Source organism: Schistocerca nitens, chromosome 11 (genome assembly GCF_023898315.1).
Source record: "Schistocerca nitens isolate TAMUIC-IGC-003100 chromosome 11, iqSchNite1.1, whole genome shotgun sequence".
Taxonomy (NCBI): Eukaryota; Metazoa; Arthropoda; class Insecta; order Orthoptera; family Acrididae; genus Schistocerca; species Schistocerca nitens.
In genome coordinates, this window is record NC_064624.1 from 193250620 (window position 1) to 193261024 (window position 10405).

Sequence of the window (10405 nt, forward strand, 5' to 3'; positions counted from 1 at the left end):
GCGTTTGGCTCTCGCCCACTCTAAAGGTTGCAGGGAGTGGAAAATCAAGTTGCTGAAGGAGGCAACGAAAGCAAACTCCAGGGGGTAGCAGGGCAGATACATACAACCCGTATTGACGGTCGAGAGAATCGTCAAAAAAGGAACGATAAGACGGGTGGTCGGGCATTGACAGTAGCTGCAGGCCTACCGACAAAGCAGTATAACACGCCGGTAGCATGAAGACTCTCGACGGAACTAGTACAGAATGCTCCGATCGCAAGACGTAACCCCCGATGTCGTATAGAGTTGAGGCGGCGTAAGATGGACGGACGTGCAGAGGACTACACAAAGCTCCCATAATCCAGCTTTGAGCGGACGATCGACCATAGGTGAAGTAGGACGGTTCGATCCGCTCCCCACGACGTACCAGTGACAACACGGAGGACATTTAGGGAACGGGTACACTGGGCAGCCAAATATGACACATGTGGAGACCAGCTAAGTTTCCTGTCAAAGGTAAGACCTAAAAATTTTGTTGTCTCCATGAATGGAGCACAACAGGACCGAGATGTAAGGACAGTGGGAGAAACTCTTTGTAGTGCCAGAAGTTGATACAGACCGTCTTCTTGGCAGAAAAACAGAAGCCACTGGCGACACTCCAGGAGTAAAGACGGTCAAGACAACGCTGAAGACAGCGCTCCAGGGAACATGTACGTTGCGCACTGCAGTAGATGGTAAAATCGTCCACGAAAAGGGAGCCTGATACATCAGCTGGGAGGCAATCCATTATTGGATCGATCGCTATGGCGAAGAGAGCGACGCTCAAAACAGAGCCCTGTGGCACCCAATTCTCCTGGCCAAAGGTGTCTGACAGGACAGAACCCACACATGCTGTAGTATACAGAGAAGCTGCAGCATTAGAAAATTGCAGCGAAATGCAGGAAGATCTGCAGCGGATAGGCACTTGGTGCAGGGAGTGGCAACTGACCCTTAACATAGACAAATGTAATGTATTGCGAACACATAGAAACAAGGATCCTTTATTGTATGATTATATGGTAGCGGAACAAACACTGGTAGCAGTTACTTCTGTAAAATATCTGGGAGTATACGTGCAGAACGATTTGAAGTGGAATGATCATATAAAATTAATTGTTTGTAAGGCGGGTGCCAATTTGAGATTCATTGGGAGAGTCCTTAAAAAATGTAGTCCATCAACAAAGGAGGTGGCTTACAAAACACTCGTTCGACCTATACTTGAGTATTGCTCATCAGTGTGGGATCCGTACCAGGTTGGGTTGACAGAGGAGATAGAGAAGATCCAAAGAAGAGCGGCGCGTTTCATCACAGGGTTATTTGGTAAGCGTGACAGTGTTAACGGAGATGTTCAGCAAACTCGAGTGGCAGACTCTGCAAGAGAGGCGCTCTGCATCGTGGTGTAGCTCGCTGCCCAGGTTTCAAGAGAGTGTGTTTCTGGATGAGATATCTCATATATTGCTTACCCCTACTTATACCTCCAGAGGAGATCACGAATGTAAAATCAGAGAGATTCGAGTGCGCACGGATTCTTTCCGGCAGTCATTCTTCCCGCGAACCGTACACGACTGGAACAGAAAAGGGAGGTAATGACAGTGGCACGTACAATGCCCTCCGCCACACACCGTTGCGTGACTTGCGGAGTATAAATGTAGATGTAGATTACTCATAAGTCTGGTTTCTGTCACTGGAAATCATTCATAGTGAAATCAAACTAGCCTATACTATTTGACACGAAAAAAGTAAACAGTTTATAGATATTGTAGCATCGTTTGTATGAAGCATTACACATTCACCAACCATGTCCCCCCCCCCCCCCCCCATGAACCATGGACCTTGCCATTGGTGGGGAGGATTGTGTGCCTCAGCAATACAGATGGCCGTACCGTAGGTGCAACCACAACGGAGGGGTATCTGTTGAGAGGCTAGACGAACGTGTGGTTCCTGAAGAGGGGCAGCAGCCTTTTCAGTAGTTGCAGGGGCAACAGTCTGGATGATTGAGTTATCTGGCCTTGTAACATTAACCAAAACGGCCTTGCTGTGCTGGTACTGCGAACGGCTGAAAGCAAGGGGAAACTACGGCCGTAATTTTTCCCGAGGGCATGCAGCTTTACTGTATGGTGTGGAGAGCTGCATCAAACCAGTCTCAGGACTGAAGACCACAACAACAACAAAAACAACACCTCCATGTTCTAGTAAGTGTGAGAGGAAAACTATGATCTGCGATGTAAAACGCAAAACTTTCAAATGAGAGTTTAGAAGTGCAAACTTTTTCTTGCACTGGTGTCAAATGTTGCATGCTCCGTGCTCATGAAGATGATACACCAACTTTGTATATTATTTATTAATTAAGTAGAACATGCCAGTCAAGAGGACAATAGCAACATAGATTTTGTTATTTTTAATTTTTTCTTTTTTATATAAAGCTAAGACAACTCTAGGTTTTGAACTGTAACCTCCAAATTTGCTGCAAACAGTTGGCATTCTTAATGATATGTTTGTGATTCAGATATATTAGCATGTGATATCTGTAGTTATAGGTACAATGATAAATTTATGGTTAATATAAATAGCAATTTCGAAAGATTTCATGTATCATCATCTATTTCATTGTATACGTGATTGATGAGTTGTCACGTGTGATGTGAAGTGTGGAGACACAGAAAGACCAAGTTTACAATTTGTAGCTACAAATATTTATAACAATATAAACATTTCAGTGAATCATTTATAAGTTACAGTCATATTAAACAAAATTTCTTCCCACACAGTTAAAGAAACAAATTTTTGCCTCTCCTGATATATTTGTACAGATAAGTAAGGTCTTTCTTTATACTATCTGTAAGCATCCTATGGTTGAGCAGATGCAGTTTTGAGCAGCATGAGAAGAATCTAACTTAAATAATAGTGAAACGAGCATTGTGTGTGTGTTGCTCATTAACATGTCATTCAGTTCTGTATGCACTTCATATAAACGTCATTTCTTCTGAATTCTTTCAAGTTAAGTGACCATAAAAGATATATCTTATCTCTGATATGGAGAGCTTTTGTGTGTATTTTTTCTGGACTACTGGACTTAAAGACTACAGCTTAATTATATAGGAGAGTAAAAATGGGTTAGGGAGCAGACTGGCGGGGTGGACGTAATTATGGCTGTAATGCGAATGTATTGCAAGTTGACAGGACAGGTAGCCAAGTGAATTAATGGTTGGTTGAACAAGGAAGGTTTCCTCACATTCAAAGACACACGGCGAAAATATGGACATGAGGACTTCCTGTGGGACTTCAATTGAGAAACAAATACCTCTTCATAGGTTGTCCAATCTACACATCTAATTCAGCACCCTCCTGTAGCACCACATTTACACAACTACTGTTTTCATCCTATGTATGCTATTTGTTGTCCATGGTTCACTTCCACATCCGGTTACACTCCAGACAAATACTTTCAAAAAAAGACTTTCCAGTAGTCAAAATGATAACTACGTGATGTAAATATACCTCATTCTTTTTCAGAGAAGCTTTTTTATATACTGCCGCACTCCATTTTAATCCTCTCTAGTTTGGCCGGTGTCAGGTATGTTGCTGCCAAAACAGCAAAATTTGTCCAATACTAGTAGTGTGTCATTTCCCCCTCTTAATTCCTTGTGCATTACCTGCTGTAATTCGACTACATCCCTTTACCTTGTTTTACATTTTACAGTGGTTTCTGTTTACTTGCATCCAGACTGATGCAGGGCATGCCGAGTGATTTGGCTAAGCCCTTAACCTCAGTACTTCTGAAGCCACTATACGGAAGTATATTCATTCACATGAAACAATGTGTTTACAGTTACCAGTCACTGTTTAATTTATTTCCTCAATGTGCTTCAAAGATTTAAACCTCAATATCAGGTGGATTATTTGTATTAATATGATGTGTGTATTGGGTTATGATTTTTTGCTAACCTGAGCTACTGCCTGTAGGGAAACAAATCACTATTTGGAACATGACTCTGTGGGGATCTTTGACTAAAACCTAAATGTAAATCTAAATGTACACACAAAACTGTTGTTTTAGAATACCCCTGTTTACCACAGGCTAGCTTCTGTGTCACTATACATCACAATAAACTGACACACTTCGTTGACAAAGATGTTGTTTAAAAACTGATAGACACAAAGAGTGTACAGCAGAAACACTATTTCAAAATACTAAGAGCATACAGTAAAAACGCCCAGAGTTTCTGAGTATGCGTTAAAGTATTGTGCATATCTGTGGTTGAGTACATGAATAGATATTTTAGATTTAGTATTTAAAATGGTACATGAATCTTTTCTTTTAAATTTACATAACTTAAACTTTGTACTCATTTGTGTGTTCAGGTGACCTGTTAAAAACATGAAATGTGATAATTATAGTGCTAAAAATGGTATAATTATACATAAATAACAATTTGGTTTGGGATTCAGAGACAGAGGACAAAAGGAGTGGCAGAAGAAGAGAGAAATACTGGTTATCCTAGAGCTATGGGTTTGCTAGGATTCCATCTGTTGCATGCTATAACCAATTAGGATGACAAAGGATCCAAACTGTTTTGTCATTTTAAGTAGGTCTAGTGAGTACTGGAAGTATGCTAGTCAAATGCTCATATAGAAAATATTAATGAAACATGAAAATTACGAAATTCATGGTAAATATGAAGTGGAAGATAAAGGCAGTGTATATGTGTGTGTGTGTGTGTGTGTGTGTGTGTGTGTGTGTGTGTGTGAGGGAGAGAGAGAGAGAGAGAGAGAGAGAGAGAGAGAGAGAGAGAGAGAGAGCTTGTGCAAGTGCATCGCAAATCTAATGGTGTAGGGTGCTGTTAAAACCAGAGATGAGAGACACTGTTGTATATGTTGGCAATTAGGATGGACTCAGTCTGTTTTCTTTGATACACTACTGGTCTTTAAAATTGCTACACCAAGAAGAAATGCAGATGATAAACAGGTATTCATTGGACAAATATATTATACTAGAACTGACATGTGATTACATTTTCACACAATTTGAGAGCATAGATCCTGAGAAATCAGTACCCAGAACAACCACCTCTGGCCGTAATAACGGTCTCGTTATGCCTGGGCATTGAGTCAAACAGAGCTTGGATGGCGTGTACAGGTAAAGCTGCCCATGCAGTTTCAACACGATACCACAGTTCATCGAGAGTAGTGACTGGCGTATTGTGACGAGCCAGTTGCTTGGCCACCATTGACCAGACATTTTCAGTTGGTGAGAGATCTGGTGAATGTGCTGGCCAGGGCAGTCGAACATTTTCTGTATCCAGGAAGACCCGCACAGGACCAGCAACATACGGTCGTGCATTATCCTCCTGAAATTTGGGGTTTCGCAGGGATTGAATGAAGGATAGAGCCACGGGTCGTAACACATCTGAAATGTAACGTCCACTGTTCAAAGTGCCCTCAATGCGAACAAGAGGTGACCGAGACGTGTAACCAATGGCACTCCATACCATCATGCCGGGTGATACGCCAGTATGGTGATGACGAATACATGCTTCCAATGTGCGTTCACCGCGATGTCACCAAACACGGATGCGACCATCGTGATGCTGTAAACAGAACCTGGATTCATTCGAAAAAATGACGTTTTTCCATTCTTGCACCCAGGTGCATCGTCAAGTACACCATTGCAGGCGCTCCTGTCTGTGATGCAGTGTCAAGGGTAACTGCAGCCATGGTCCCCAATCTGATAGTCCATGCTGCTGCAAACGTCGTCGAAGTGTTCGTGCAGATGGTTGTTGTCTTGCAAACATCCTCATCTGTTGACTCAGGGATCGAGACATGGCTGCACGATCCGTTACAGCCGTGTGGATAAGATGCCTGTCATCTCGACTGCTAGTGATACGAGCCCATTGGCATCCAGCATGGCATTGCGTATTACCCTCCTGAACCCACCGATTCCATATTCTGCTAACAGTCATTGGATCACGACCAACGCTAGCAGCAATGTCGCGATACGATAAACTGCAATCACGATAGGCTACAATTCGACCTTTATTAAAGTCGGGAACGTGATGGTACGCATTTCTCCTCCTTACACAAGGCATCACAACAACGTTCCACCAGGCAACACCAGCCAACTGCTGTTTTGTATGAGAAATAGGTTGGAAACATTCCTCATGTCAGCACGTTGTAGGTGTCGCCACCGGCGCCAATCTTGTGTGAATGCTCTGAATAGCTAATCATTTGCATATCACAGCATCTTCCTGTCGGTTAAATTTCACGTCTGTAGCACGTCATCTTCGTGGTGTAGCAATTTTAATGGCCAGTAGTGTATTTGTATATCTGCAGTGTTTTAAGGATGCCTAATTATCTGCCCAATCATGTTGCACATGACAAAAGATATGTTTATGCCTTTACATATCGAGATATAATCAAATATGAAATACTAACCACAAATGGTACTGTGTGGAAGATCTCATTTTATGTTTGTTTTCTGTGCTGTGATTCTTCTGCAGTTATTTGAGTTTTTCAGGGAGTATACTATGGAGGTGGTGTTTTATCATTTCAATTTATTGTTTACATTTATCTTCAGAGTGTTGTAGTTGAGTTGCTGTTCCTGTTGACAACACACCAGAATGCAACCATTTTGTAACTGTGGGATGACAGGAGGAATTGTGGATGGCAGAGCATTGTTGAAGATTTCCAATAAATTTCAATTTGACGTCTATTATTCATTATTCTAATGGTCCCGTCTAATAAGTTTACAGTGTCACTTACTTGGTTCTCAACTGTGATCTTCATACCCCCATCGGAGGTGCTGGATGATTAGTTAACTCACTGCTAGTTTATTGTGATGCATATGACCCAGAAAGGAGCCTGTAGCCACTGGAGGTATTACATTTTAGTTATTTCATTTACATATTTAGATTTATGTTCAGGTTTTAGTAAGTGACCTTCACACAGCCATGTTCTAAAATAGGGATCTGTTTCTTTACACACAGTGCCTCAGGTTACCCTAAAATCCTTACACAATACACACCTTGCATTAACACAAATAAATCCACCTGTTGACTGAAATATTTGTCTGGACCGTAGCCTTATATGGAAGTGAAACTTGGACAATAAACAGTATAGACAAGAGGAGATTAGAAGCCGTTTCAATGTAGTGCTGCAGAAGAATGCTAAAGATGTGGTGGGTAGTCTGAATCACCAATGAAGAGGTATTTGTTGTTGAACAACTCCATCGCTTTATTTTACCAATTTCATGTTTGAGACTAGTTTTGACCACTGCGACCAGCAATGATGCCTCATTCCAGATCGACATGAGGCAGATCCCAAAATGAATTGCAGACTGGAATATAAGCACACAAAATAAAAACAATATAGTATGACCACGGCACTTCTATACTATCACAAACAGTTTATCACTTGCCGACCCACAAATAAAATTCTCCAATGAAAATAATGGAGAAGATCATGATCGATAAAGAGGTATACTATCTGAGAGGACAGAAATTTATGGCACCACCTGCCTAAATGTACAGTCACTTTAACAGGAAACATCAAGAAGTAAAAAGTAGCAGTTAATTGGGTACTTGAGGAATGCGTTGGCAGTAGAGATTTTAGATAGAGTCAAACCCTTGAATACTGTAGGTAGGTTCAAATGGATGTAGGTTGCAGTAGTTATTCATAGATGAAGAGGATTGCACATGACAGACTAGATTGGAGATATGTACAAAATCCGTCTTAGGAGTGATGACCACAACAATATCCAAGCAGCAGTAATTTAGGTATGAAAAGCCATCAGACTGACCAAAGGCAAGAATACCCGCATGCTGGCTGACCCTCTTTCAATTCCAAACAGGTGCTTGTTCTTCTGTTTATCTCTTACTTTCCGTTTCTCATCATAAGTGAAGAATCCAACTACAACCTTTGGGTCCACCAAATTTGTATGTGTCTATTCTGCCTGAAAATTTCAATAACTGTAACATTCCTTCAAATAACGAAACTTATACAGAAGTCACAAATGCACAAAGCCACAGAGAAAGGAACACAAAGTCTAAAGGGGTTTTGGACTTTTTTCACTTAAATAGTTCTGTCAACTTAGGGCAGAGTATGGAAGCCAGTTTCCCTTCAGGAAACTTTCATTTATTCCTGGAAAACTTGGATGCCTTGTTGTGTTATCTGTCAGATAGGGGAAAGCAAATTATTATTTGTGGGGACTTCACTATTGATTCACTACTCGGGTAGTAAAGGACAGCAGCACATTGATAGATAACACTTTTATAGACCAAGATAGGTTTAATAACATAAATTCTTGTCCTGTCGAGCATGGCCTTTCTGATCATGGTGCTCAGCTAGTTACAGTATATGACATAGCTCCATTCAGTAATTCAAAACTACCCTCCAAAGTTGTGCGTTCAATTAATGACTCAACAATTAGAAATTTCAGAGAAAATCTTCAACAGTTAGACTGGGATGAGGTGTACAAGGAACCCGATGCTAATTTAAAATATAACTTATTTCATGATACACTTGTAAGAGAATTTGAAAACTGTTTCCCCAAGAAAGTAGTTAAATCTAATTATAAGAAACCATGCAAAAAAACCTTGGCTTACTAAAGGAATAAAAATATCTTGTAACCACAAAAGGGAACTGTATCTAACAACAAGAAAGAGTAATGACCCAGAAACAGCCAAATATTATAAAAACTAATGTGTTACATTAAGAAAGGTTATTAAAAAGTCCAGAAGCATGTGCATCATGTCTGAGATTAATACCTCTGATAACAAAATCAAAACAATTTGGAATATTATTACAAGGGAGACAGGGCAACCAAGAGTACAGGATAATGGCATCACCATCGAAGCAAATGGAAACTTGATAAACAACAAGCTGGAAGTTGAAAACATTTTGAATGATCCTTTTTTAAATGTTGTAGAGAAAATAGGATCTAAATGTTCATTAGAAGAAGCAAGGCAGTTAATGGAAGAGGCCTTACCCACGCCATTTGACACAACTGAAATTCCACCCACCTCTCCTTCTGAAATTAGGAAGATAATAAACTCTCTCAAGAATAAAAGCTCACATGGAATTGATGGCATTTCAAGCAGGATAATAAAAGCTTGTTCCCAAGAAATAAGTGGGATTCTTGGCCACATATGTAATAGCTCTCTGAAGCAGGGTATTTTCCCAGATAGACTGAAGTATGCCACTGTTAAACCACTGCATAAAAAAGGGGATACGTCTGATGTCAACAACTACCGCCCAATCTCTCTTCTGACTGCCTTATCCAAAATTCTTGAAAAAGTAATGTATTGTACAGAAGCTTCACACCTTTGTAAAAATAAAGTTTTAACAAAATGTCAGTTTGGTTTCCAGAAGGGATTTCCACAGAAAATGCTATATATACTTTCACTAATGAAATATTAAATGCTCTGAGTAACCGGAAGTCACCCGTTGGGATTTTTTGTGATCTAGCAAAGGCTTTTGATTGTGTAAATCATGGAACACTTCTAGATAAGCTCAAGTACTGTGGTATGAATGGGACAATGCTCAAATGGTTTAAATCATACCTAACTGGAAGAGTGCAGAAAGTTGAAATAAACATTTCACATAATATGCAAAATACTGGTGATTTGTCAAACTGGGGAAAATCAAGAATGGGGTGCCGCATGGTTCGGTCCTGGGTCCTCTGCTGTTCTTAATATATATTAATGACTCACCGTTCTACATTCACAAAGACGTAAAGCTGGTACTTTCTTCCTATAATGCAAGTATAGCTATCACCACTGACAGACAAGAATTAACTGGTGAAATTGTAAACGATGTTTGTCAGAAAATCATTAAGTGGTTCTCTGCAAATGGGATCTCATTAAACTTTGACAAAACACAGTATATACAGTTTCACACAGTAAATGGAATGACCCCCATAAATAAATATAGACTTCGAACAGGAATCAGTAGCTACGGTAGAATATTCAAAATTTCTAGGTGTGTGCATTGATGAGGGGCTGAACGGGTAAAAACACACAGAGGATCTGCTGAAACGTTTGAGTTCAGCTACTTATGCTATTAGGGTCATTGCAAATTTTGGCAATATATATCTGAGTAAATTAGCTTACCATGCCTATTTTCATTCTCTGCTTTTGTATGGCATCATATTCTGGGGTAACTCGTCATTGAGTAAAAGAGTGTTCGTTGCACAAAAGCGTGTAATCAGAATAATTGCTGGAGCTCATCCAAGATCATCCTGCAGACATTTATTTGAAGAGCTAGAAATCTTCAATGTAGCCTCACAATATATATATATTCACTTATGAAATTTGTTATTAACAATCCGAACGACATGGCTGCAACACTAGGGGAAAGGCGCGCCCACCCACCCACACACACACACACACAC